Source organism: Vespa crabro, chromosome 25, assembly GCF_910589235.1.
Source record: "Vespa crabro chromosome 25, iyVesCrab1.2, whole genome shotgun sequence".
In the NCBI taxonomy this organism is placed as follows: Eukaryota; Metazoa; Arthropoda; class Insecta; order Hymenoptera; family Vespidae; genus Vespa; species Vespa crabro.
In genome coordinates, this window is record NC_060979.1 from 3515143 (window position 1) to 3543019 (window position 27877).

Below are 27877 nucleotides of genomic sequence, written 5' to 3' on the forward strand. Positions count from 1 at the left end.
ACGTGCGTTGGCTCGAGCGTTTCTTCGCTCTTACCTTCCTTCATTCGCTCGTTCACCTGCCGCTCATTAGAAGCCTTATCGCTAATTAATCCCTACAGCAACAGCGTCACGGCTCTCGTGTCGTTCGTTGGCTCGCTTTCCCTCCTCGCCCTTTCCCTCCTCCGCCAGGGGAAATGGCTGCTGCCATTACGGGTATACTTCCTGAACTCGTCACCCTTACTCTACACCATCGTGCTATCCGCGATGCGTGCGAGAATCGCTAGAAAACGAGGCTCTTTCTCCTTCGAGCCGTACTCGCGATTACATCGCGTATCGTCCTATCTCCGATCGAGAAATCGAACCTGCAAGCGGACTGAGCCGGTTGCTTCGTTCGCGACAATGCCATCTCCTTCAGGCTCCTTCCTTCAGGTTCTTGCTGTCTTCCTTTAACGTCGTCGATAGCAACCTACGCCGACATTTACAATAATGTATTCGGACAATGTGTCAAGAGACTCGATCGTTGTTTCAGTTATCTTGCCGCTCGGCGCACGCTGTTAAGCCATTTAAGCGGCGGCGGCGGCGGCGGCGGTGGCTCGCGCGCTCGCGACAGCTGGCATAGGTCAGTATCATTATCTCGCTGGGAACGAGAGTGAAACGACGAATCGATAGACGGACGTACGGGACATTAATAAACATGAAGCTCCTACTAGCGAAGGGACACCCCTTCCCCGTTCCTTCTGCCCGATACCACCAACAACTTCCTCGCGAACTCGTCCTTATCGTCCTTTCTATGTATTTTCCTTCTTCGGGCCTCGATCGTTTTTTACCCGCGTGGGAATATAGCTCGGTATTAAAATACGACAAACTCAAGGACGCATCATCCCCCTTTCTCTTTTCCCTTAACTCGATTCAAAAGTTTCACAATGAGTTTCGGCCAATGCTCCCCGACGACTTATCGGCTACATTATACGTAATCTCTCTTCTTCCTCGGATCACGTTTCGCGCGATATCGCAAACAGCTGTTTTAACATGAGCATCGTCGATCCTAAGATTTAATCGAGCGGTACGTATGCTCGTTCCAGCGGAACGAGGAAGACCGAGCTAAGAAAAGAGAAAGGATATCTCTCGAGATAGAGAGAGCGAGAGAGAGAGACAAAGAGTAAACTTGCCCACCTACTGGTATACGCGCGAGGAGCCGGCAACTTGTTAATTATTAATCAGCATGTTTAATTCATATTGCGCGCGCCTGCTGTTTGTTTCCTTGATGCGCGCTAAGGTCTTGTACTTACGGCAGTGCTTAAACATTACCACAGGTAAGCAACGCGCTCCGGGTGCTTAGGAATTCCCTCTCCCTCTCCCCCCCTCTCTCTCTCTCTCTCTTCATTTCTTTCTCGTTTCCTTCTTTCTCCGAGCACAGTCCCACGACCGTCGTCGTTGTCGCGTCTACGTGCAGCGTGCGCCTCGGACGTATAAACGTACTCTCCTCGACTACTTATTCACCTCGTGCATTACCATCCTTCGAGCACAAGGTCGTTTCGTCCAACGCGCATACGTACGTCTTATTAGGCTTTCGAGCACGACGCCTTATGGTCGTCCGCAACGACAAAACGATCTGACATCAAACGTCCTATCCTCGTTTACGATTCTTACGTTGCTACAAATGATTGCGATTAAATTGAAATTATTTTAGTTGCTTTTGCGATCTGTAGATACAAATGAGCCTAATCCGCCATTGTTTCGTCTAACTTTTCCTAACTGAGAATGGTTTCTCTTTGGGAATAAATGGGACTGCGTCGTGCATCAATTTCCTTGCTCCTTCTCTCTCTCGCACCCTCTTTCTGTTTCGCAGTCGAATGATGTTTCGTCGAACAAACACGAGTAGGACTTTTGCACGAGACGCTAAATACGAGTGCGCGTGTACTATTTGTCAAGATGCGAAATCTCGATAGGCTCGTAGACGTACGCGAAGGAACGCAAGGGAGAAGAGAGGAGAGAGAGAGAGAGAGAGAGAGAGAGAGAGAGAAAGAGGGAGAGAGTTCATCGATGCGTCCTCTTGGCCGCGGTATCGCGGAGGGACGCGTCGTCCAACGGCGAGCGTGCGGAGGGCGTTTTATGTATTACGTAGACCTCGACCGTTTCGAGGCTGCATGGGGTGGACGTTCGGCTTTCCCACTCCGTTTCTCTTGTATCGCTAGGGGTGTTTATGGGTTTATTATACGAACGGTCTCGTCGAGGCAGCCGCTTACTACATACGTGCGCGTGACTGAGCGTCCTCTTCTACAGCGAGCGTTACGGATCGGACGCGTGCGAGAAGAGAAGTCTATAACACGTGCGGGACCATAAAAAAATACCCATAGAGTGAAAATAAATCTAACCTCTAGAATCCTACCACCCCCTCCCCCTCCCCCCTTTCTCTCTTTCTATCCCTTAACGTGAGATAATAGAAACGAACGACTGGAAAAAAAGAGGAAGACCGTAACGACCACTATTTTTACGACTTTTTTCTGATCTCTTCTACCGTACTACCGTTTAATCGTTATTGTTTTTCAAAGACGATTCCCGCGCAAGTTTACTTTTCGAGAAAGATAGAAAGGTAAATCGTATTCCTCGTACTTGAACAAACTCTCGTTCGTTCCTTTCCGGTAAGGATTCTCTTTACCCCCTCTAAATGACGTCCTTCGGTCGATGGATCTTCGGTATGGCCCGACGGCATCTAATCGTCGAGCTCGTACGTATCAGAGGAAACTTCTCCGACGGAATGAGACCAGCATATATATACAAGTAGATAAGATAAACTCCGCTTTCGCCGTTTTCAAGAAGGAACGAAGCTTCGGCAGGGAGGAGAGCAGAAGGGAAAATGTTATTGAAGGATCGCTCTCGAGCAGAGAACGGAGAAAAAGAGAGCGCGTGGAAACGATGGAAGAGAGAAGTAGCGGCCTGGGGAAAGACAGAGATATATAGATATAGATATACACATACATAGAGTGAAAGAGAAAGAGAGAGAAAGGGGGGTGGAAAACAAGAGAAGGGAAGAGCGCATTGGGTTTACCGCAGCGTTACCACCCTTAGCGCGGTCTGAGTTCATTGCGCGAGTCATCAGTATCCATAAGCGATGAGTTACCCCTCTCTCGCTCTCTTCTTTCCATCTCCCTTCAAGGTGGTTCTCCGCCTCGGTGTATCTACGTCGATGTCGAAGGAACGAAGCTTGTGTTGGGGCACCTGCTTCGGTTGTTCGCTGCACTCTTCTTCCCTCCAGCCCCTTTCTCTCTCTCTCTCTCTCTCTGAACTCGATGGACCGCCGCCTTCGTTCTCTCCGCCATCGGCGGTGGTGGTGGCGCAGAGGCGGGTGCTTGATTTTCTTAGGTCAACGTATAATGAAGCCACCGAGGAAGAGAAGAGAAGAGAAGAGAAGAGCAAAGAGAGAGAGAGAGAGAGAGAGAGAGAGAGAGAGAGAGAGAGCGAGAGAACACGGACATCCACCGTCCTAGACCAATCCCCGAGCTCGCTCAGCGTACACCCCGACGCGGGGGCGAGCCAACCAAGCGACGACTCCGATCGAGCGAGCATCCTCTACCTTCTGGACCAACGTCCGACCTTCCTAAAGCTCATGCTTTCGCGCACACATATCGAGTACCAGGAGATATACTCGCGCAAAGAGAGATTTCGACTTAATAACGGATAGTTGCAACCATTGGTCTCTTAGGGAAGAAAATCAGAAAAAAAGAAAAAAAGAAGAAAAAACGAAACTTGGATAAATTCGATTCTTTTCTCTTCTTCATTCTTCTCTCCATCTAAATTGTCTCATCCATCTCGTTATTATCACCAAACAAACACCGCGAATCCTTCGATCTCTTCGACGTTCGCGGCATGATTCTCACGGGATCAGAAACTCGTTAAGGAGCTTAGGCAAGCAATCTGGCGTCGCTTACGTTCTCGAGATCCCTTCGAGAAAGAGACGCTAGAGCGACCCTCGAATTTCGAGTCGCGTACGCGACGAACGACGTCTAGGAGTGTCCAGTCGAATCACCAAAGCGGAAAAGAGAGAGAGAAAGAGAGGGAGAGAGAGAGAGAGAGAGAGAGAGAAAAAGATAGTGCCTGAAACGTGGAAGATCCGTGTTCTTGGAGGTAACGGGGCGAGATGGAAAAATTGCCTCGATGTAAAAACATGAGAATCGCTTCTCCGCCGTCCACACTCAATAAAAGGAGCCCGGACCCGAAGAGATACGCGATCCAACATCCCGCATAGAGATCGTACGCACACGAGCACGCTCGAATACTCAGAGACTCTCTTTTCTCGTCCTCTATCTCTTTAGCTCTCTCTCTCTCTCTCTCTCTGGGTCTCTCGCTCTCGCTCTGGGCATCCAAGGACGAGCTGGAGGGAATCCGCATCGAGTCGAGTGGTCAGCTATCGAAACCTCCTTCCACCCTTCTTCCAAGCCTCCTTCCACCCCGGGGAACCGACTCGAGCGGCCAATAATAAAAAATATACGATCTGTTGGCTCACACGGACGAGAGAGCGGCTGGCATACTGGAGCAACGTAGAGACGGCGAATTATACTTCGAGTCCGGTTCTAAGTGATCGCATTTCCACATAGACGAGCTAGCCCGATACGATATGAAAGACTGCCCCTCCGTGCCGTTATTGCCGCGTGTGCCCGAGAAAACGGTGGGTGGAGTGAACTGAAAAAGACCACTACCGATCGAAAAAGACCACCCGCTGTGCTGCTCGAGGGCGAGACGTTTCCAACCGAAACGTCGCTTCTTCATTGGCATTACCACCGCGTGGATATTTTTCGGATTCTTTACGATCTCGAAAAAAGACAGAGAGAAAGAGAGGGAGATAGAGAGAGGGAGGGAGAGAAAATATTCGACGTCGATGGACCGAATACGGGTATCGAAACGCCCGAACGCCCCATCCACCCTCTTTCTATCTTCAGAAAATTATCGAATGTTACCGAGATAGGTATCCTCCTCCTCCTCTTCTTCATCTTCTTCTTCTTCTTCTACTTTTACTTCTTCTCCTTTGCGAGACTATTCCGATGATTTAATGGGGTTACGTCCTTTATAAGGCAGTCTTATAAAATGAAAAAGAAAAGGTAGTCAGGATCCGTTCGTCCCTGATGAATATGATGCAGCTACGAACAATTACGCGAAATCTATCAGCAGCGTTGCTCCCCTACGTAGGCGCTGTGGCAGCCCTAAAGGAGGGCAAACTTAACGGAAGAAAGATGATCCATTCGTCATAATATAAAAATGGCCGTGACAGCGTTATCTGTGGCCATTTCCTGCAGCCGTAACGCCACTTCCCCGAGCTCACTTGTCACTATACCGGAGGTAATGATCATTACGGAGGGTCTCTCGCTTCGGTACATAGGTATATACGAAAGAGAAAAAGAGCAGCATTCGGGGGAGAGGATTTTGGGAAAGAAGAAGAAGAAGAAGAAGAAGAAGAACGACGGTCCAAAGTACGATGATATAGACCTTGTGCCAGCCCCCCTTTTTTCCACCCCAAAGGCCCCCGCCGATGGGTGGGACAAGATGGCCGCTCCTAGGACTTTCCGACCTGCTTGGGTTTATGTGTCGTAATAAATGGTAATTTAAAACAGCGAGAACTAACAATTTCTTTCTTTATTTCTCTCTTCGTCGCATCCCGCGCTCTCTCGAGGCAAAGTACACGTACGAGACACACGTATATGTACCCACGTGGGCACTACGCTACGCTACGGCGAAAGTAGGAGGGAAAAAGAGAGCGGAAGGTGAACTCTTCTCTCTTGAAGGTGCTAAAAGAGGGAAAGAAGAAGACAGGAACGGTTTTCCGAAAGAGGGATTGGAGCGAGCGAGGGAGGGTCGAGTCGGTGGTGTAGAGCTTTCTTCGAGATATACCAACCAAGAAGCAGTGGAAGCAGCCAGTCAGACAACCAGCCCACGTAATATAAAGAGATATGTGCCGCGGAATAGCATTACCATTAGGAGATATAGTTTAGCTGAGGTACCAGATGAAATGAGATACTGCGACTGAATCATGCATGAAGCCGAAGGTGCGATTCGCCACCTTCGTGAGTGCTGCGCCCGCGCGCTACCAACCAAGCTTCGTGTCTACGTACACAGCTCACAGATATCTCTTTGCCCTACCCAGCTCTCTTCCTCCTTCTCCTTCTCCTCTTCCTTCTCCTTCTTTCCGCCATTCCTCTTACTCTCTTACTCTCTCGTTCGCTCGCTCGCTCGCTCGCTCGCTAGCTAGCTCGTTTCTTCTTCACGGCCGCAATGAGAAAAGTGAATATGCTACAATATTCAAATGGCAGCCGTGCGACACTTTATTAAACGCGCTATTTGCATCGGCGCCTCTACCGCTCGGCCGCTCGACTCTCTTTTGTAGAAGCCCTCGAACTGGCCTTTGTCGATCAGACGCGAACGAGTTCCTTTGCGCCGGTTCAATTAAAAACTCCAGACACCAAATGCCTGGGATCGAATCGATCGAGCAGACTTTTATCAATCGGAACTCGTTCAAAGTTGCGTCTGGCTCTCTCGACTTTGAGAACTTTTCCCCGAGCAAAAAGGTGGACGATATATAGAGAGCGTATATATATATATATTAAAGAGCGTACACATTACGCTTTGGACGGCACGTGCTGCGCGTACACGCATTATGCTAATTTCACTTTTAATCTCGTGCGACGACATCGTAACACTCTCGTCGTTCTCTCGCTAAATTTCTTACCCCTCTGGGTCGTTCGAGAAGAGCCAGTTTGGCTGAAAACCCGGGGAAGAACATATTGCCGTCCTCGACGGAGTCCTCCACCTATACATATCGGAGGAAGGTTGCATATTCTCTTCAAATTGGGTACTATTTAAGAGGGGAATGGGTTTTAGGATAGGATCCTAAGTTCGGAGCGAAAAGAACGAAATCGTTTTCGCCGAAAAGAAATCCTAAGGTAAGAATACAAAGAGGTAAGTAGGCGGGAGAACCGAGCGACGGTGGTGGAGCTATGGAGATGGTGTGCGTACCGGTGATGGTTGGTGGTGGCGACGACGCCAAGCGGTGGGAGCACTTATGCATTTATGCATTCGTATTTCCGCGCTCTCGAAGACGAACGAAGCCGTAAGAAGTCGTCGGAACGTCAGAGGCACTACGACCAAAGTCGTCGTAGCGGTCCATTGAGGAGGAGAGTGGAAGAAGGAAATAGAGGAAAAGGAAGAAGAAGAAGAAGAAAAGAAGGGGAACGATGGGGGGAATGAAGGTGGGCGTAAAGTTGAACCGGAATAATAACATGCACCGTCGTTCGCGCCCACCCAGAGCAAAAATCTGAATATATGAAACGTAATGACGGAGCGTGGAAGAAGCGTACGCGCGCGCGAGGGCTTTTGCTCGCTCCAGGTGGTCGCGCCGTCGCGCTTTCCCGTCTCCTCCAAAATCGTGTCTTTGGTTCCGTCCTTTACGATCCTCCTTCGATCCGGTACCTCCTCGCACCGAAGGGACCAAGTATAGAGATCTAGACGGTCCAGATTGTGGATAGACCTGATGAGAAGTGTCCTGTAAAGGCGCGATAGAAAGGAATGAACGAAGAAAGGAACTCTAAGGAAGGAAGGAAGGAAGGAAGGAAGGAAGGAACGAACGAAGGAAGGATGAGAGCAAGGAAGGAAGGAAGGCAGGAAGGAAGGGCGCCGTCGTAGCCCGGGGACCCGTGGCTCCGCCTATCGGTGCGCCGCCTCGCGGTGGTGAATACATTTAGCCTGGTTAGTTTACAAATGAATACAGCGATTGAAGCAACTTATAATATCAATGTACCTCGGGCCGTCTCGCTCGCACGGCGCGCGCCACCCCTTGCGGGTATCTCACTTCCACCCACTCCCTTTCTCCCTCGCTCTCGCGCGAGGTTCCATACAGAATGGCCATATTAACTTGATAATTAGCTCGGTTATACGACTTGCAGATGAGGAAAGACTCGGGACGGACGTCGGCTACCCCTACCCGGAGTGGTGCCAGTGTTCCTTGCTCTGCTCCCTATGCTATGCTCGACTCGGCCTGGCTCCTCGTCGCTCGCCGGATGGATATAGAACCCTTAGTTCGTATTCCTCTCCCTGTCTGCCAGGAACCCCGTCGCGATTCGTCGTCTTGCCTCTGCCTGCCTGCTGCCTGTCTGCCTGCCTGCCTGCCTGCCTGCCTGCCTATCGGCCGGCCTTGCCGTCCGCATTCTCGCGAGTGTCCTTTCATCCACGACCGAGGTGTTTCTCGCCAGTGTTACTCGCCAGTGTGCTTATCCCACAGTGTGCCTTCTTGCTCTTTGTGCGCTTCCTTTATCGTCGTGCCCTAGCAGACCGTGCCCGTCCCGGAGGTAGGTCGCGGAGTTATCGCGAACGAGGAACTTCTAGGTGGCGCCTTGGGGTCCCAAAATGGCCGCTCTGGTAGCGCCGCCGTACGCTCCTTCAAAGAGATCGCGCAAACCTCCTCTGCTCGGTCTCTCTCGTGCTCGACCGAAGAAACGCGACACCGAGAATACAAAGTATAGAAGCGCATTCCGAGAGATGACTGGCATTGAAAGCTGTCTTTGGAGCCGCACCCGGTTGGTCTCCTCGGCTACGACCGGAATACAGAGGATGGCGGCCATATTAGGCCTCGCTCCTCCTCTTCCTCCTCTTCGCTCTTCTTCTTCCATCGCAACAACACCCCCCCTCCCCGCGCATACACACACACACACACCCTCCCCACCCACCTCCCTCCCTCCCCTCCCCTCTCTCTCTCTCTCTCTCTCTCCTCTACGAGAGTCTTTTCTCCTGATCGAGTTTACGTTCCTTAGAGAACGCGACGAATGCTTTGTCACGCGCACCTGGTCGCATTTCAAGATTTGTTTTCGCCAAGACTCGCGCCGCTGAAAGATATGACGCGATTACGAATAGGCGGACAGGGAGGGCAAGGGGGGAAGCTCCATGCCGGATGACGTCGATGGCGAAGAGAAGAGAGGCGGATCTTGCGTGCCTTCGCGTACACGAGAAACTTTTTATTGAAATCAAAAATCTAAATAAAGCGGCTACTTCGTAAAGAATACTTCGTGGAGGATGCTTCGCTATTACTTACGCGTATCTTTACCAGCCGTGAGAGAGCCACGTCGTTTATCGTTTATGCTCGTCGCTTCGACGACGATCGCAATCGCCGTCGCAGCGTTTATCTTAGGAAAAATTCTTTTCCTGGTCGTGGATCAAATAAACTATCGCGCAACGCGCATGCTAATAACCAGCGTCTTGATAGAAATTGGACGAAGGAACGAAATATTGCGCCCGTGGTAACATAAATTCGATGATAAAAGTTACGCCCGTATAGAGGAATCGAGGAGACCGTTCGCAGTTGGAATGTTCGAAAGAGGGTTAAAGAAACCGATGGGTCGGACAATAATTTTCTTCAAGATTACTTGAAAAGTAAATTGTAGTACAGTTTGCGTCGGCAATCGCGGAGAAACGCGCGCGCGCGATATATGGTCACGGGATGGTTATACGTAGTACGTCGTCGTCGTCGCACCTGGCCGCATCGCGGTGTGGGTGCCATGAGGAGGAAGGCAAGAGGGCCGTCGAAAGTAATGTATGCACCCCTGTACGCACAATAGAGTCCGCGAGCCGAGGAGAGACACCTGAGCCTGCAGCCGCGGCGGAGCGTTATTCGAGCCGGCTGCTCGTTCGATAATCGCGCCTTGCACCGATCGTCGTTCTAACTGTCGCCAAAGAAGAAGAAATAAAAAGCTAAGGAAAAAGCAAAGGAGATGAGAGAGAGAGAGAGAGAGAGAGAGAGAGAGAGAGAGAGAGAGCGATGGGAAGAGGAGTGCAATTTCGAGTTTATCGCAACGACAATAATCGACGACGATAACGAATCGAACGAGTCGGAATAAAAGACGCTTGTCGTTAGCGTACCGACGTGATTATTTTCATTATAGTAGATACTGCATACACGTAGTACTTGCGTTCGTTGGAACGATCGTTATCTCGACTTTGTGCCTTCCCACTGTGCTCGGGCGAGCGCGAGCGAGTACGCGCGCGTTCGCGAGAAGCCCTGGCTTAGATTTCATGTTTTTTCTTAATGATTCGAGCAATTAGCCACGCTGAGTGCCCTGACTTCTCGTCGTTCCGGCAAACTCCCTCGTCTCCTCCCTCTTCCTTTCCATCTAAGATCCCCGCGCGTATCGTCATTTTTCCTGCTCCTCTCGAAGATAAACGACGAAGCCGACGGATTCCGACTGGAAAAAAATGATTGCGACTCGTTACCACGATCGAGTCTACGACGCGTTGCTCGTTAGATTCTCCTACTCGATTTCTACTAAATAAAGATAGAAAGGCCACATTTTTCGAGCGAGCGAATAAACCATAATGGAACGAGCGTGCTTTGCCCGCTCCAAGGTTTTCTCCTTCTTCTTCTCCTTCTCCTCGTCCTTATCTTGCGAGGCTTTTTCCGAAGATGAAAAATTGTTTTAACGAGAGGGAAGAAAAATACGGGGCGAAACTCTCGCGAAAGGAAGAGAGGGACGTGCCGTGTTTGCGCATTGTTATGTTAACGCCTCGGCAAAGTAACAATCGGCTCGAGGACAATGGCGAAATCCCTTTGGACGGAAGAAGGAGGGAGAAGGAGAGAGAGAGAGAGAGAGAGAGAGAGAGAGAGAGAGAGAGAGAGAAGGAAACGGCGTTATCGCATTATCGTATTGCGGCACGGCACTGCCTTTACGTAAATTCACGCAAAAGTGCATCTCGTCGTCCCTTTCGTTCTTTCCCGCGACTTTCCCATCTACGTAAAATCTCCTTACTGGCGACGACGAAGCGTCCTTTGCCCTCCCACCCTTCCGTCTTGTCTTTCTCCTTCTCTCCTCCCTTCTTTAATATTCCCCGTTAGCATAAAAATACGAGAGATTTCGCACGTTTGTTATATACACACCGATAACTCGCAAGATATTATAAGTTTGCCCCGATTCAGGCGATAATCTACTCGCGATTCGTTTGATTCCTGATCATTATCTTTTACAAAGTACAAATGTAAAGGAAGAATATTCTTGTATCGAAAGTGAAAATCGTTAAGGAAAAAAACAGATTGCACTTTTCTCGTCTTATCGGCCATTCGTAGGCCTTCCGAGTTTTTCGTCGTGCAGGTACTTTTCTAACGGTATAACTAAACTATAGGATGCGTTGGTAAAACTGGCAACCCCTATACTACACGAAGGGATGGTCCCAGAGACAGAGATAAAGAGAGAAAGAGGAAAGGGGCGGCTCGTGGATGGGTGGGCGAATATGCAAATGTAATTGATATTACTTTTTAAATATTCCCCACTCTCCCTGGCAGCGACCACCCGTCTGTTGTTCGTTCGTTCGTTCGTTCGTTCGTTCGTTCGTTCGTTCGTTCGTTCGTTCTCTAACAGCAGAGGGTGCGCCTGCTTTATACACTCTTACTCTAAGTGCCTTTTACCCCCGTACCGTCGCTACCGCTGTCGCCACCGACGGTCTCCTATACTGCCCTTTTCCTCTCTTTCTTTTTCTCTCTCTCTCTCTCTCTCTCTCTCTCTCTCTCTCTCCGCTTTTCTTTACGCGACATCCCCGTAAGCAAAGCTAATTAATAGGCTTTACGAAGAGATAGCTAGGAGATATCTCGGTCCGGATTACCGAAAAGGGTACTCGTGTATCTCCTTGTATCTTACGAATCATTGCGTTTTTCCAAGAGTCGACGACATTTTTATCAGCCGATCGTAATCTTTTCGTTTCGTTCCATACCGAGGGGAAACTGATGCGTCGTCAATGAGAAAAGAAATGAAGATCGGTCCATCGAGTGATAGCGATACGGCAACGTTCATGTAGATTAGCTCGATAAATTCAGTATAGCCGAATATAACTGCGCTCTACGTGATATATCTGTCTCCTTTTTTTTCTTTCGGATGATCCGTCAAATACATATCATCGTCTACCTCGTTGATTGATTCAATTCTAGCTACAGGCGGAATCTAGTGAATTATCATATATTAATTTGCACGCGATACGCAATGAATCTATTAATTGAATGCACCACATCGACGATCCGCTGATTATGATTAATGAGATCATAATAGGGTTGCCTCGCGGCATTAGAAGCACGAGTGACCCGTATTTAATTACCGCTCTTCCCGAAGGCGATGCCTTTTTCTTTTTTTTTGGTTGGACCGATTAAACGTACGAACAAATGTTTTTACCCTCTAAACGTCGTTCGTCCAATCAATTGGTTGATACGACCGAGAACGTACTCACGGATACGTTCACGTCGGTACAAGCCCTGCAAACTGGAAATATTAAATGGATCTCGATAAATACGAGACATTTAAATAATTAAACACTTTGGCCTTTAATATATTTAACTTGAAACAATACGTCTTTCCATCGATTTTAATATTTATCGGTTATTAAAGAGCGATTTCATTTTCATTTAACGTTGTAAATACTGGCCGGAATCGAATCAGAGAAATTCCGATGAAAACGACGCGCGTTTTCATAATTGCGATATTATAAATCTTCGAAATAGATCTATAAAACAGTATCAAGAAAATCTTTAATAAAGCACGCAATCATTTGTTATATTTCCAGATAGAAAGTAAAAGTAATCGGTTAGATTTTCTCCAACGAAGAACCGCTACTACGTAAGCAAACGCTATAAATCCATTCGCTCGGATGTAAAAGTGAGTTTTACGAGTGCGTAGATGATAACGTTCGAACGAGCTAGAAGGGGGGAAAGGAAAAGAAAAGAAGAAGAAGAAGAGAAAAGAATCGAAAAGGCTCTAACATTTTCTTTTGGTTACCAAGAGGCGTCGAACGATCGTGGAAGTCTCTCCGATAAGTCATTGCGATAGCCCGCGCAAGAGAAAATCGCTTGCTTCTATTTTACCTGGCATACCACCGTATAGGTACGAAATACGATAATCTCAAAGGCGTATCGCGGGCCCTAATAGATTGACGCAAGCGGTAAGCAAGCGGCTGTCGGAGTCTTCAGCTTCTTTCTCTTTTTCCTACGTCTAGCCGGGCTCGAGCAGCTGTCTGTACGTTAAACTGAGAGAAAGAGAGAGAGAGAGAGCGCGCGTACACCGGTGCTGGCAATAAGATTTATGATAATGCGTCGTCAGGAATAATTAGGTGTACACATACAACTCTCGTATTATGCATGGCGAGCGCGCATACCATCTATCCGCGTAGCGCACGGCAAAGTTTCCGACCGAGGAGAATGCACGGAGCCGGATCATTGGTAGTCGCTCAATTAAGACCGTCTTCTGGTAAATAATAACAAGAGGTAAACACGACAGCGTGCAATCGTTTGCACCTCGCTTAATGTCATAATCGGGCTTTTCCCGTATCCACGCTCCTTACCTTTTCTTTAATGAGTCGCGGGCACATTTTTATCAAAGGCTAACTTTCCCTCGGGTCTTAACGAAGGGATACTCCTTACGCATCGCGTTCTCGAGCGTGGCAAAGAGGAAAATGGAAGAAAAGAGAAGGGAAGGGAGGGAGGGAGAGAGAGAGAGAGAGAGAGCAATGTCGACGACGACGACGACGACGACGACGACGACGAGGAGGAGTATAAGTGTAGTTGCGTGCCACGAGTAGGTAATTACCAGGTTCCCCAGCAGCGGAGCAGCGATGGCGGATTCTCTAGACTTGCTTGCTCGCTTCGACTGCAAAGGATTCAGGCATTCGGGCGACGCCACGGCACGATGTTCCCGTCACACCAGTGGTTTCAACGCCAATTAAACACCCGCTTGTCAAGGAGACGCCAAGAGAGAGAGAGAGAGAGAGAGAGAGAGAGAGAGAGAGAGAGAGGGGGGTGGGGGAGGAGAAAGGGAAAGGACGAAAAGGGACGCCCACGCACGCATCGAGCACCGATTCGTCGTCACACGCAATACGCATTGGCCTCGCACGAATTCTGTTTATTACTTTACCTCTCATCGCGATGGCCAAGGAGAAACCATGCGACCAATTTCGAGATTAAGAGGTTCTTCTTTAAACGGCAGATACCGCTTGAGGGAATTAAAGAAGGCATCGCTTCACGATCTACATATATATTACTATTAGGTACGCTTTAAGTTGTATATTTAATTCATACATGGAGATATTACCACGTGCCACGTAAACGCGACTTACGCATTGCGGTAATTTCATATATAGTTTATACATTCTACGAATACAAATTTATTAGCAGCATTTAATTACGACAATCGAACGAGTGACGTTTCTTTCGATGTTACCCCGAGATAGTCGCTTCTCGTAAATGCAGCTCGCACGCAGCTTGCAATTAATGATTGTTATTAAAAAATAAAATCCAAATTAATGCGGGCGATAGAGCGTGCGCTAAATGAATAAAATCTGCCTTGGTCGTGCGACTTGACAAATGTCGTCTTTATCGGCATACCTCGTCCGTTTTTAAGTGCGTATCGTCGAATCGTAACGCAGCCGGACTTTCCTTAACCCTCCTCCTTCTTCTTCGCCGTAACAGGAAAGAAGGAAGAAGAAAAATTGCGAATGCATTTAGGTCGGAGCGGTACGACATAAGGCGCGATAACGAAAAAAGGCCGCGTGCGTGCCTCGATAAAAAATATATTACATGACTCGCGACGCACGTTTAAACGTATCGCGCCATAATTCTCTACGGTAAAACATTCCCCAGTTGCGTTCGATGTCTTTTTCCCTACGAGAAAACTAGATCGTCTAATCGTCCGTTTTATACCAAAGAAAAATATATGGATTTTTAAAAGAGCGTGAATTAACTTTCAGAGGAAGAACGGTGCTCGTTTAACACCGACGACGCAGTATTTTCACCCTCGTGCGACTGATTTAAAAGTACGCGATACCGTTACGTACACGAGTTACGTACCAGATAAGCGGATATCAGTGCGCTCTCTCTCTCTCTCTCTCTCCCTCGAGCGTGCGCGCGCGCACCCACACATATTCAGGCTGACCAAGCAACGTTCTTTATCGACGATCGCTCTCCGTTCTTTGTACTTTGTTCCGATCGTCCTTCGTCTTTCGTCGTTTCTCGCTGTTCTCGAGAATAAATCGAGCGTGAACGCGCTGAACCTCTCCTTTCACCTTCTCCAAGAGAAGAGCCTCGACATGAGAAAATTAGCCTAAACACGTGGGAGAAGGAAAAAGCTACGCGCAACCCCCCGACAATCAGCCCCCCGTGGCTTCGGTAGCTACGGTTCAACGTCACTTTTAATCACGTCCCGGTCGTAGGGTGCTGCACGCCACTGGCACCCATGGGGCCATTTAATTGAAACGACCGCTTGTTGGATATTCGACTGCTTTATTAGAATCATTCCTATCCTACGTCTACTTCATCTTCTTCTTCCTCTTCTCCTTCTTCTTCTTCTTCTTCTTCTTCTTCTTCTTCCATCTCCTTCGGGTCTTCTAGTAATGCAAAGGAAATTATCAACTATCATATAATCTCAATATCGACATTAAGAGTACAGTTTGAGCCGCACGGAAATGGAAATTTTTAACGAGCGAGGATAGCGATCATTTTCCAAGTTGGCAAAGTTACTTTGAAAGGGAAAGTCGAAAGAGGAGAGATGGAGAAAAAGGATACTCTGTCGCGAATATGCAAGAACAGATCGCGCATACGCAAGGTCCGCCGTGATAGCTTCTTGCCGACGATGGGGTTTTGCGCAAGAGGAAGGCCGTCGGTTTATTATCTCGGCTCATCGCCGTTTCGCGAGCCAATTAGCCATCTTACTTGGCAAATGACTTCCGCGACTCGCCGAATCGCAGCCGGCCTTCTCGTTCCTCTTTATCGTTCACGAAATCTTACTCGTAAAATCGGGATTCTCGGCGGAGAGCTCGTCGAGAGAACCGATATCGCGCGTATATTTCCCGACACTTTCCCTTTACCTCCTGCGGAGAGGCGAAAAAGGGCGCAAAAAGAAAAAGGAATGAACGAAAAAAAAAGAAAATGGAAAAGAAAGAAAGAAAAACGAGCGACACTGTGCGACATTCTATCGCGAATGCATACACCGGGGCATCTTTTATTAAACTCGACCCTACCTCGGGGGAATGAGGGAACAGCTACCCGGGAGAACATCCTGGATTTATCCCTGAGAGATCTTCCATCATTTTAAAGCCCGCCGTAATAAAATTAGACGGACGATTTCATAGGAGGAAGAAATTATCGGTTGGTTGGAAAGTTTTGAAATCGATCGTTAAGCGATCGACCGTTGTTGAAGTTTCGCGGCGATGAATTGGCAAAGGAGGAAGATGAGATAACATCGATGGAATCTTCCTCGTCGAAAGTAGTCGTTCGACGTCGTCGTCGTCGTCGTCGTCGTCGTCGTCGTCGTCATCGTCGTCGTCGTAAGATCGACGGCTCGCGATCGGCGACGCGTGGAAACGAATGGCATGGTCGTTGAGACCTCGACTTAGCAGCCACACCAAGAGGATCGCGCGCGCGCTCGTATGTACTCGCACACGCGGAATAATGATCAGCTATCGGGTCTTCGTCGATGCACGTTCCTCGCAAATGACGTGTCAGGTGCAGTCGTTGCGCATCGTTCCGCAATGCGGGCCCCTCTTCCTTCGCCTCATTGCTCTCTCTCCTTCTCTCTCTCTCTCTCTCTCTCTCTCTCTCTCTCTCTCTCTCTCTCTCTCTGGTTCTTTCTTTTACGTTCGACTCCAAAAGTGTCGCTTGTCGATCGTCGTTAGTTCCTCGACGATGACGACCAACTTCCTTTCAACTTTAGAATCTCGAAATTACGTCGACGTCCCCGCTTTCTTTCTCTCTTCGTTCGTTTTATCGTTAAATACCTTTGTCATACCTTTGAAAGAACGTGGCAAATCACTATTCAATTGGCACGATCGTTCTCGTTATTACCTCCGGCTCGAGGGGAAAACCGTTCGAATAATACCGGCGAGTTACGAAACTCTATCCGTCGTGATGCGTTTTATCGTCGATTCGCCAAGTCCAACGTAAACGTATGACGAATATTTTGTCAAAGAGGAAGGTAGAAGAATCGAGCTCGATCTAGCGATCTTTTAATTCGCGAGAGATCATTTTATTCCTATTATTTTACTCTGCTCTTGGATAACTATCTCTCACGTAAAACGGTAGAAAATATTAAAAGGAACGGCATTGCGGCATAGGTCGTTGATCACGGCGGCGCGGCGAATAATCGAGAGGAGCCATAATAGAAAGCACGTCGTTTCCCACGACGGCGATTCGCGCTCGTCACGAATCGCATGACGGCGCGTGACGAGAGAAGGACGAGGACGCCCTTACGTTCGCGAACCTTTGTCCGTTGACGGGGGAGGGGAACGTTAGACGTTTCTAGCCTAGATCCTGACCCCTAATCACGACGTAATAATACCCGATCACGAAAGATATTGCACATTTCCGCGGAATCACTGCTATTTCATGCTAGTAAGAAGAAGAAGAAGAAGAAGAAGAAGAAGAAGAAGGAGAGGAATAAGGAGAAGGGAGAAGATGCACCCGTCCTCGGTTATTCGACTTGCTGCCTCTCTTTTACTGTCCGTCGACATGCGATCCGAAATCCGTTCGGCTCTCGCCTATCGAACGACTTTTGGTCGTCTCGTTTTCTAGTATTTGCTAGAATCCTAAGGAATCAAAGGATACAGGCCGAAAAAGAGGATCCTGCGAGAGAGAGAGAGAGAGAGAGAATCCTGCTGCTCGACAGGACGGGTTTAAAGCGAGCGTTTTTACGCGACGGCGAAAGAACAATTGGAAAGAGATCGGTGATGGGCCCAAAGGCGATGATCGAAGAGGAGACGTAGGCCGAGGAGACCGAGACGTAGGCGTCCGTTTTACGGGACCATACGAAAAGCAACAGAGAGAGAGAGAGAGAGAGAGACGAGAAAGGGATGGAGGTGGAAGAAAAGGGTGCCTCGAGCCAGCCGCACCATTAATCATCGGGGTAATTCCATAGATGGCTCTTGGCTGCTCCGAGGAGCGAGCGATGCATGCCAAACTTGCCTCGTGCTTTGCTTGCCGAACGAGCTGCGAAGAGATGCATTCGTTTCTGCTAAAGCGAGAGAGAGAGAGAGAGAGAGAGAGAGAAATAGTATAAGAGCGAGACTCGAAACGAGGCCTTTTGAATGATATGTATCGCTCGATGGTATTCCGGATGAGGGAACGTCTCAATGAGTATCGAAATATTCCCTCTTTCTCTTTTTCTTTTTCTACATGCGTACTGTTTCACCTCGTAATTTGAAACATTATCGATGTAGGAATTGCTTCTCCCTCGTCTTGTTTTACAAGAATATCACAGTACCTTAGCACGTTTCAAATAAGATATGGGTGAGTAATTAGTAATCGATTATAACCGGTCGATCTTCGATGGATATTATCTACCCTCATAATCGGAAAGCCGATTCGTTTGCAAAGGTGGATATTTATCGAAAAAGGAGGAGCTCCGTTATCGTTGGAGGGTTCGATGATATCGGACGTTAACGAGGTAGGACGAGTCGTTAGAACCTTGTCGCGGGCCCGTTCGTACAACGTCGCGTCTACTCTCCGAGCGAGTTTCTTCCCTCGCAAGAAGTCTCGTACATATATACTTTCTTTCTCTTCCTCTCTGTCTCTCTCTCTCTCTCTCTCTCTCTCTCTCTCTTTCTCTTCTTTCGCTCGGCTCGTTGTTAAATCCGTCGGAGAACACGTCGAACGTAAAATAAGGGATTCGAAGAGAGGGAATCGCAAAAAAAGATCGAACTCGTCCGCGGAGACACGGTGGCCACCGGGCCGTCCGAACGATGTCAGGAGTTTAATCAATGCATTTAGCCGAATTCCTGTCTGGCCCAAATAAAAGGCGAGACGAGGGGAGTTTAAGCGCAAAAAACGGGCAGCGCACGTCGCGGCCGCCCACCAGCACCGGCATCGGCACCATCACCGTCAGCAGCACCACCCCCTCTTCTTCCTCCTCTTTGCTTTGTCTCAAGCAGAACTTTTCGGCCGTCTGCCCGGTCTACGAAAGTTGTTAGGTATTCCGCGAGTGTACTCTCCCGACGAACGAAGGGAGGGGACGAGGTCTCTTCTTCGAACGACGTACGTCAAGCACGAAGAACGCTGGACGAGCGACGGCCGGCTCGACGACGAATTTCTAACATCGCCCTTTCCATTCACGGTTTCTCTTGGGCCCGTCGCGCCACCAGAACCCGCTCTCTCTCTCTCTCTCTCTCTCTGTCCCTTCCTATCCTCTTGTTCGTTCCTCTTCTCTCTCTCTCTCTCTGTTTCCTTTCATTTTCTTCGAAAAATATATTCTCTCCTAGCATCTCTCGTCTAAGAGCGAGCAATGGATTTCATTGAAAGTCGACGAAACTGCGGCGTTTCCGGTTCTCTCTCTCTCTCTCTCTCTCTCTCTCTCTCTCTCTCTGTCCCCCGGCTGTCTTGCACGCGCGCCTTATCTGCGTGGACATCTAGGACGGAGGTTGGTTCTTTCGGTTAAAAAGAGAAAGAAAGGGTCCGACGAATAAATTTCGAGTCGCGGCAACGCGCGTGTTTCATCTCCCTTCTTGCGCTCTCCTCTCTCTTTTTCCGTCTGATCTCCGAAATACGCTGTGTCCTGTTTCACCATTTTCATAAGAAAATCCAACAATACGCGACGCGTATAAATCTCTCCCTCTCTCTCTCTCTCTCTGCGCCTTGGTAGGCGACTAAATCGGAACGGAGCAATAAATATCGCGAGAGCGACGGGGCGAACTTTGATTCATGCTCTCCGAGATCCTTTTGGAAAAGTATGTAGAAACCCGTCGAGTAAAAATCTTGCAAGAATTTTTTGCTTCGGTTCCTGGGATATTGATTAGGCTGGGATATAAGAAAACGCGATAGATCTTTCTCTCTCCACCTTTCTCTTGGGAGACTACTATTGGGCATACCGACGAAAGAACAGTTTAGAAGATCGATACAAAAATATTATCTTAGAACCGAGCGTTATTATTGATTCTCTTTTCGCGAGTTCGTTACGCTTGTCGGAAGTATAAATCAAAGGTAAAGTCGTACGTTCGACGTCGCATCATAAAAAGGTAAAAGAATACCCAAAGGGATGGGGGAGGATAACACCACCTCGACATTATTTGCCATGGAAAATGGCTTTTCTTCTTTCCATTCATAAGAGTTACCACATTACTTATCATTACTGATTATTATCGGCGTCGTCATTATCGAACTCGTAGTACCTTTACCTCTGCTTTTCCGAGCGCGAGGCGTTACGCACGAAACTAACTCTTTGATACGACGGCAACGAACGAAACAATGTGGAGAGAAGGCGATCGTAATTTCTTGGGAATCTAATTGTTGGAACTCTCGGCGCGCGAGCAGGTCGCGCGCGTTTTCTCGATAATAAAGGGGGAGAAAAGTCGTAATGAAGTAACGACCCCGAGAGTGTACTGTTACTCGGTAGCGAAGCTTGCTCACGGAAAAATCATTTCTTAATAGAATAATGAGACGAGATAGCGTAATAATAACGAGATAGGAGTAACATTTTAGTCCGCGTAACGTGAAATTACTCCTTCGAAAGGGGGGTGGGGATGGGGGAATCTGATAACCGACCCGGCGATAATTGGATCCGATGCATAAACCATCGTTTTTCGTGTATGGACTCGTTAAGCGACTACTACTTTCCGAGAAACGGAAACGTCTGGACGCTCGTAATATTATAACGTAGTTGTTTTATGTCCACGGCCTTGAACGATCGTACGATCGAGTTAATGGAGAACGCGGCCCGTTTCGATTCGTTCCGATTCGTTCCGTCGGAAAAATTTCCGTCTAGCATCTACGAAAGCCGATTCCTTTTTTCTTCCTCCTCTCATCGAATAATATAAGCCTCCTTCTCGCGACGTTCGGGCGAGCAAGAAAGAAGAAAACTTAGAAAAGTCGAGTCTCCGAGTAAACTCGGAATCGCGGGATAATCCGAGATGATCGCCTAATAGCTTTAGGAAGGAATCGACTGGGAGGGGAGAGGCGACTACTTAAAATTAGCATAAGCTCTGACTCGCCGACTAACGAGCGGAAGAGACGAGACCCCAAAAGTGCCATGACGAGGCAAAAAAAAAAAGTATAACGACAAAAGCTAACACCGCTCGTATCCCGAAGGAACGTCTTCTTCGAGGTGGACAAGAAATTCTTTTCCTCTAGTTCAACTCAACTATTCAACCGCAACCGCACCAAAAATCTTTACCAAGAATATTACCGTAAATAGACGATCCTTCGAGTTCTTTGTTGCTCTCTTAATTAATTAATTTTGCGTGATTAATAGATTCGAGGGAGTAAAAGGAAGATCTTTTTTTGACGCGTAAAGCGGCGACATGTCAAAGAAGAAGAATCCTTTGATCTAGTTTTCTTTTTCGAACTAAAACGCAATGTTAAATCGAACATAAGACATAAGACATGAGATAAGGCGATAAGAGAGAAAGAAAGAAGAGAGACTGAAAGAAAAGATCCGATCTGTCGCGACGAAATGACAAGGAGGAAAAAAAGGAGGAAAAAAAAGAGAAAAAATAAGAGGCATAAAGTTGTGAAAGACGTCAAGCACAGACTTGCTTTTTCCAAGTCCACCGAAAGTCGTAAAACGTCCAGCACCCACGTAGAAACGTGTATCACGTAGCCGGTGGCTCGGTCCTGAGTTTGTGTGCGTATTATCACGTACGTACAGTCCGTGATACCAACGAAGGATGAGTACCTTTTGTAAGGAAACATTTTCCCATCGTTTCTAATCGTCCCAAATGGCGTCCCCTGCGTTTTTTAAAAAGTTTTTTCACTCCTGCGAGAAATATCGCAAAATCCATTAAATGCGTTTTATCGGGAGAAACGATTTCGCCAGCAATCGCGAAAAAAAGGAAAACTGGTGTGCTGCCGGACTGTACCGTGCGCGTAGAAGCTCCGGTGTATACGTGCTCCGTCGTCCGTTCGTCCGTCCGTCCGTCCGTTCGTCCGTTCGTCCGTTCGTCCGTTCGTCCGTTCGTCCGTTCGTCCGTCACGAGTGCGTGCGCGAACGAACGAACGAACGAACGTCCGGACGAGACGAGATAGAGAGAGAGAGAGAGAGAGAGAGAGAGAGAGAGAGAGAAAAAAAGATCCTCGATCATGGGACAAAAGTCCGGGCCTACGTCCCGTGGGAACGCGGAAAGTCACGCTCCTTTAAAAAGTACGATCCGCGGTGCACGTTCCGTCGGAGCAACTCGCGGATTCTCGAGTCGTGCCTGAAAAATACGCGAGGCGAGTACGTGTTCCTTCGAGTTGGTCTCCTTTTGTACTTATTGTTAGACGGATTATAGGAAAGGAATGGAAAGGAATTAAAAGTCTGCTTACTTTCCCCTTGGCTCGGAGCAAAAACTTGACGAATTCAACGGCATTAGGAAGTGCAGCGCGAGTTTTTTTAACTCAATTATCGCGCTGAATACTTAAGCGGCCATACGCGAGCTGTAGAAAATGAAATTCTTCGTATACACGCGAGACGTATTATAATTCGATTAGGCGGCTCATTAACCCCAAGAACGCGTTATAATTATTTAATCTCGACGAAGAGCGATTAATCGTAACGGAGTTTCCACGCTTGGCAAGTATTAAACGGCGATTTTTCTTTAATTGAAGGACGACAAGAGAGAACGAAGAGAACGGAAAGAAGGGACGACCTGCTCGTTAACTCTGCGGGCAGCTTTGAAATCGCGCGGACAGGTCAGGTGTATCTCGCTCGAAGCAACGCACCTGTCCGAGAGAGCAAAGACGACGACGACGACGACGACGACGACGACGACGACGACGCGTAGAAACGCCAGCTTGCCGTTCCTTCATGGGCCAAGGTTCGTCGTTTTATAGGAAGGTGCTTCTATCGGCGATCTATCAAATTACCTTGCCAGATAAGAAATTAGGGGAACCGTATAGGAGCCCGACGAAAAAGCATCCGTGACGGACACAACACGCTCGGCTATTATTATTTCGGCAGCGTCACCCTCGATCTCGTTTCGCTCGAAATATCTCGCTTCCTCCTTCTTCCTCGATCTTACTACCGATTTCGTATAGGGCCTCACCTGCTCGAGAAACGTGAAATAGCTTCTCGCACGGCAAACCGAAACTATCGAGCTCGTAACTCGTCTCACTTTCGTCCTCCTTCGATACGTCCCTCAACGAAAACGCAAACAGAAACGGACCATTGCCCGCGCGACTCTTTATTCAACGCGATATTTATTAACTTATAAATTTACCAATTAGAGCGCGCGATAATAATTCCGTTTGACAGATAATTAAAAGAGGGAGCCGAGTAATTGAGTTAATTGAGAGCAAGATTATACGCGTTGGAACGTTACGCAAAGCTTGGCCTGATATATGGAACCGTTCGACGCGCACAGATGCACACACTCTCGTATACGAGTAAGTATATACGACTCTCTAATCGCCATAATCACGATTATTCCTCGATGGAAATAATACGAGGAGAAGAGGAGGAGGAGGAGGCGGAGGCGAAGGAGGAGGAACTTTGAACGGTCTTGGCGCGTCTCTATCGGCTTACGATCTCGGAAACTCTACCGTACGAATCGATCTGTTAACCTAACCGTTGATTACTTCCGTTCTTTTCTAAGAACTTTGTGTAAACGATATATGCCCGATATTACATGCGACTTCATCTTCCTATCGACCAACGTACAAGATGGATCTTCTTTTTTATAAGGTAATATAAAGATGGCGTAAGCGAGTCAACTCTTACGAATTTAGAAAGATAATTGCACGATTAGAACGTGCACTTGACCGATATGAAAAATCTCTACTACTCGATAAGCTGGCGTCGTTAACGTTTCAAGTTTGACTCAATTACAAAACTAACAAAACGATTCTCCTGTAGAAAAAGATTTGCCTATATATTGTATATGTGCCGACCCATCCTGGACACCTGCTCTCGAAATAATTTCATTCAACGAGGAAAGAGAAATGTTTCTTTTTTATCTTTCGTTACGCCTCTCTTCGATACAGAAACGACGTACAATAAAGGATCTAACCGTTACGATACAGCACGACCGCAATATCTCCCGATATTCGCCATTTTACATAAGATGCCATACACATCGGTTCGTTCGCCTATTAAAGCGATCTCGAATAAAGTCGAGACTAGACGACGACGACGACGACGACGACGACGACGACGACGACGACGACGACGACGACGACGACGACGACGACGCGATCTCACCGATTCGATCTCACGAGCCAGACACGTGGAACTGGTCTAATGCATCCATCCGATACATTTCGCATAACGTAGTGTGTTTACGTAAGGAACGCGCGCGCCTACGTAACGATCTGTCTCTTTCTCTCTGTCCTTTATTGAAAACAGTACATCGTTCTAATTTGTATCGTTACACCGAGATAAGCCAGCTGAGGTAAGACGCAAGGAGCAGAGAGGAGAGGGACGAAGAAGAGAAGCGGGTGATGTTCGAAGGCCAATTAGAGCGATCGTACCAAGAGAAGTTTTCCTTCGCTCAAGTTTGCTCGCTCTCTCTCTCTCTCTCTCTCTCTCTCTCTCTCTCTCTCTCTCTCTCTCTCTCTCCTGTCGAGAACATTTATATACAAGGAAGAGAGGACGGATATGGACGAGAAACTCTAGGCTCTTAACATAACTAGATAACATTATGACTTAATTCCTCCATTAACGGTCTTGGTATCGCGTATACGCAACAGGCCTCGGAATAAAACGCGACGACAAATTTGAGTAAAGAAAGGTGTGCGCGCGCGCGGGCGATTCTCTCGCTTTAACCGGGGAAGTGCTAATTTATCCACATTCCTGATCAATAGCCTTACACTATCTAATCGAACGATCTCGAATACATCTACATGTTATTAAGGAGCACGATGTGGCTCTGTGATAGTAAGTTAAACGGGGTAGAATATATCCCGACGATGTGCATAAACGCAGCTAGGTGAGCAGTGGCTTTATGCCGCCTCTACCGTCGTTACCTTCGGAGACGTATTAATCGCTCTTCTAACAATTAATTATCGCGAATTATAATGTCATTAACGGGCAAACGATCGACACGCGTTGGTGGTGGCTTATTCGCATTTAACGGCTCGGCCTGGCCCGCATTTACTCTACTCTCTCGCTCGCTCACTCTGTTATTATCGATAGAAAACGGCCTGGCTAATAAACAACTTGCAATCGAATTTGCCGATCTTAAAAAGGAACGCTGGGAATTCTTCGACGCGTCGTGGAGAAAAGAAGGAAAGATCGCTGTGGAAATCGGAAGGCGGTAGGCCATTCGCCGCGGCGTAGGCCCCACCGCGGCGGACTATTCCGGCTCGCATTAATTTTGTACCGTTGTCACCGGGAGCAACATGCGTATTCATGAGACACACCGAGGCTTATAAACGTCGGGCTATTAGTGATACGATTAAAATGTGCATTTCTCGGCGTTGTTTTAAACGCAAGCCTGGCCGCGGTCGCGACCGTAGCCGCGAACCAACCGCCGCGACACAGAGGTTACAGCTTTCCCGAGCCGTAACCGCCTTCTACTATTTTACCTAGGAGATATTTTATTCGGCCCATTCCTTTCTACTCCAGTGCGTTCTTTAAACGATAACCGAGTCGAAATAATAAGTTGGAGAGTGGTGGTCTCCTTGCATTTCGGATGCATTCGGGAATGCATTTCGAATGCGAGTTCGTTAGAGCGTCTAACTCGGCGTACGCGGCTCGGCGGGGAAGGTGGCACGAATCCGAATTGTTTATGCGTCGTTCCGGAGCCGAGGCCGGTCTGTCTCTCTCTCTCTCTCTCTCTCTCTCTCTCTCTCTCTCTCTCTCTCTCTCTCTCTCGGTGATGCTGCTGTTGGTTGTTCGGCCGGAGAGAAAGAGTCGCGCACACGTACGCGTATCTCACTCGCAGGAAGCGCGCATACGCGTATCAGGGGGCGATGAATATGCATACCTTAATTCGCGAGGCTAATTGAATAATTTGTAAAACGCGCCGAGGTAGCCCGAACCACCGCGACCTTTTTGCATTCCCCCTTCGTAGGAACCCACGCGTGTGTACGCGCACACCCCCTAAGAATATATATATCTATATATACATAAAGGTAAATATATATAGATCCTTGGAAGAGCGTGGTATGGATAGCTCGCCTAAAATGCGCTTCGACAGCCGCCTCGTGAATCATTCCGGGAATCGACTTTATTCCGTCGGGATTCTCTAAAGTTTCGTGCGATTCTCCGGTCTCGTTAAGAAGATTTTATGAGACGCCGAGTCAGTTCTCTCTTCAACGACTATTACGATTCGACGTTGTCTCGTCGTTGAAGACAACGAACCAGAGTCCCGTCCTCTTCGCCGTCGACCCGGTAGACGAAAGCGGTGCTTCTTCAGGGGTCCTACTCTTCCCCTGTTGCCTGATGAATGGGCACAAGGCCCTCCTTACTTATGCGATGCGTGCCCTCGCCGGCATACATCACTGCCAGCTAACTTTTTTACGGTGCACGATGCGAGCAAGAATATGATTACGCGCGTTAACATTCTTGGAATATCATCCGCATGGCCGTCGAGTCCAAGGATCCCTAGGCCATTCGTCTTTCTACGCGAAACGCGCGAGGCCAATGCGGCGGAGGAGGACGTGCAGGAGGAGGACGTGCAGGAGGAGAACGTTTCGTTCGGTTTTCTTCTCTCGCGTCGATTCGACGCATTACCTTCGACACAAATCCTATCTGATATCCTACGAACGAAGAAATCAGTTGTCGTACCTCGGAATCGTTCCGACGACAAAAGTCGCCGAGTTCGAACAGTCAAAGTTGCCTCCCGTCGTCACGAGGTTTCTCAAAGGCAAACGCGCTCGAAAGCCTTCGAACGAATCTCTCTGCCCTCTCTCTTACTCCTCTCTCTCTCTCTCTCTCTCTTCATCCTCTCGATTCCATCTATCCGTCCACCCGAACGCCTGCCTGCCCGCCCGCCCGTCCGTCCGTCCGTCCGTCCATCCATCCATCCATCCATCCATCCATCCATCCATCCATCCATCCATCCATCCATCTGTCCCTCTTTATCGTTCGTTCGTCGAAGAGCGAAGGGAAGAGAGACGAGAACGCAGAGGTCCTTTGATCCTCGGCACTCGGTGTCGGCAAACAGGAACTCCGCTGGTGAACGCAGCCACCGCGCTTTAATACCTCATGCAAATTTCAGGAAAAGGGCACCCCCGTTCGCCCTTCCACCACCCCCTCCTCCTCCTTCGACTGCTCACACTCCAGCACAGTGGTGATAGTCCGCTATATTGCTTTCCGAACAAATCGCTATCCGCTTTTCGTCCCCTCGCTCCCTCCCCCCACCCTTCTCCTGTCGACTTCTGCAACGAAATTTCGGAATTATTTGCGAACCGTACCGCTCGAGTGCCTTTCTTCCTTCGGGATGCGAACTCTTTGTGAAGTCACATCGATCGAAATCGAATCAAGGATGTTGCGATGTTCATAGAAACAAATCGCTCTCCATTATCTTACGTCACGATATGGGAGAATTCTTATCGAACGCAGTACGATATATACCGGTCCGACCGATATTTTCGAGGGATTTTGGCGAGATAGAGAAGAAGAAACACGTGGACGTGCTAAAGTATCGCGTCGGGTCTTTTCCTCATCAGTCTTTGCGATCTCCGAGCGAAGAAAGATCCCGGACCTCGTTTCTTCTTCCTCCTTTATTCCGTAACATTGTTCTTTCAGGTACCAACTCCCTGGAGCCGCGATTCTACCGAGCTCGATATACATACAATACGGTGCAATGCGGTATACCGGATCAACCGTGTTACTTGAACGCGTAACCGCTTCTCTTTCTCTCGTATCGATCTTTCGTATTCTTTCCTCGGGAGTTCATAATCGAGCAACGAAGCTAACCTTGGACGTTCATTATGGATTCGATCGAGCTGTTTGCGTTCAAAGCTATGTTAAAATTTATCATTCGTAAGTGC

At 48.2% G+C, this 27877-nt stretch overlaps 2 protein-coding genes across 2 annotated transcripts in view; both read left to right on the forward strand.

The window, feature by feature from the left end:
- LOC124432490 (dual specificity protein phosphatase 8-like) overlaps nucleotides 1-27877 on the forward strand; it is an 89969-nt gene that overhangs the window by 45921 nt on the left and 16171 nt on the right. The window lies entirely within an intron of this gene.
- LOC124432542 (ubiquitin carboxyl-terminal hydrolase 10) overlaps nucleotides 22550-27877 on the forward strand; it is a 39597-nt gene continuing 34269 nt past the window's right edge. The window contains exons 1-2 of the mRNA XM_046981590.1: nucleotides 22550-22758; nucleotides 27633-27869. The gene's annotated coding sequence lies outside the window, so the exon portion shown is untranslated. The remainder of the gene's footprint in view (nucleotides 22759-27632; nucleotides 27870-27877) is intronic.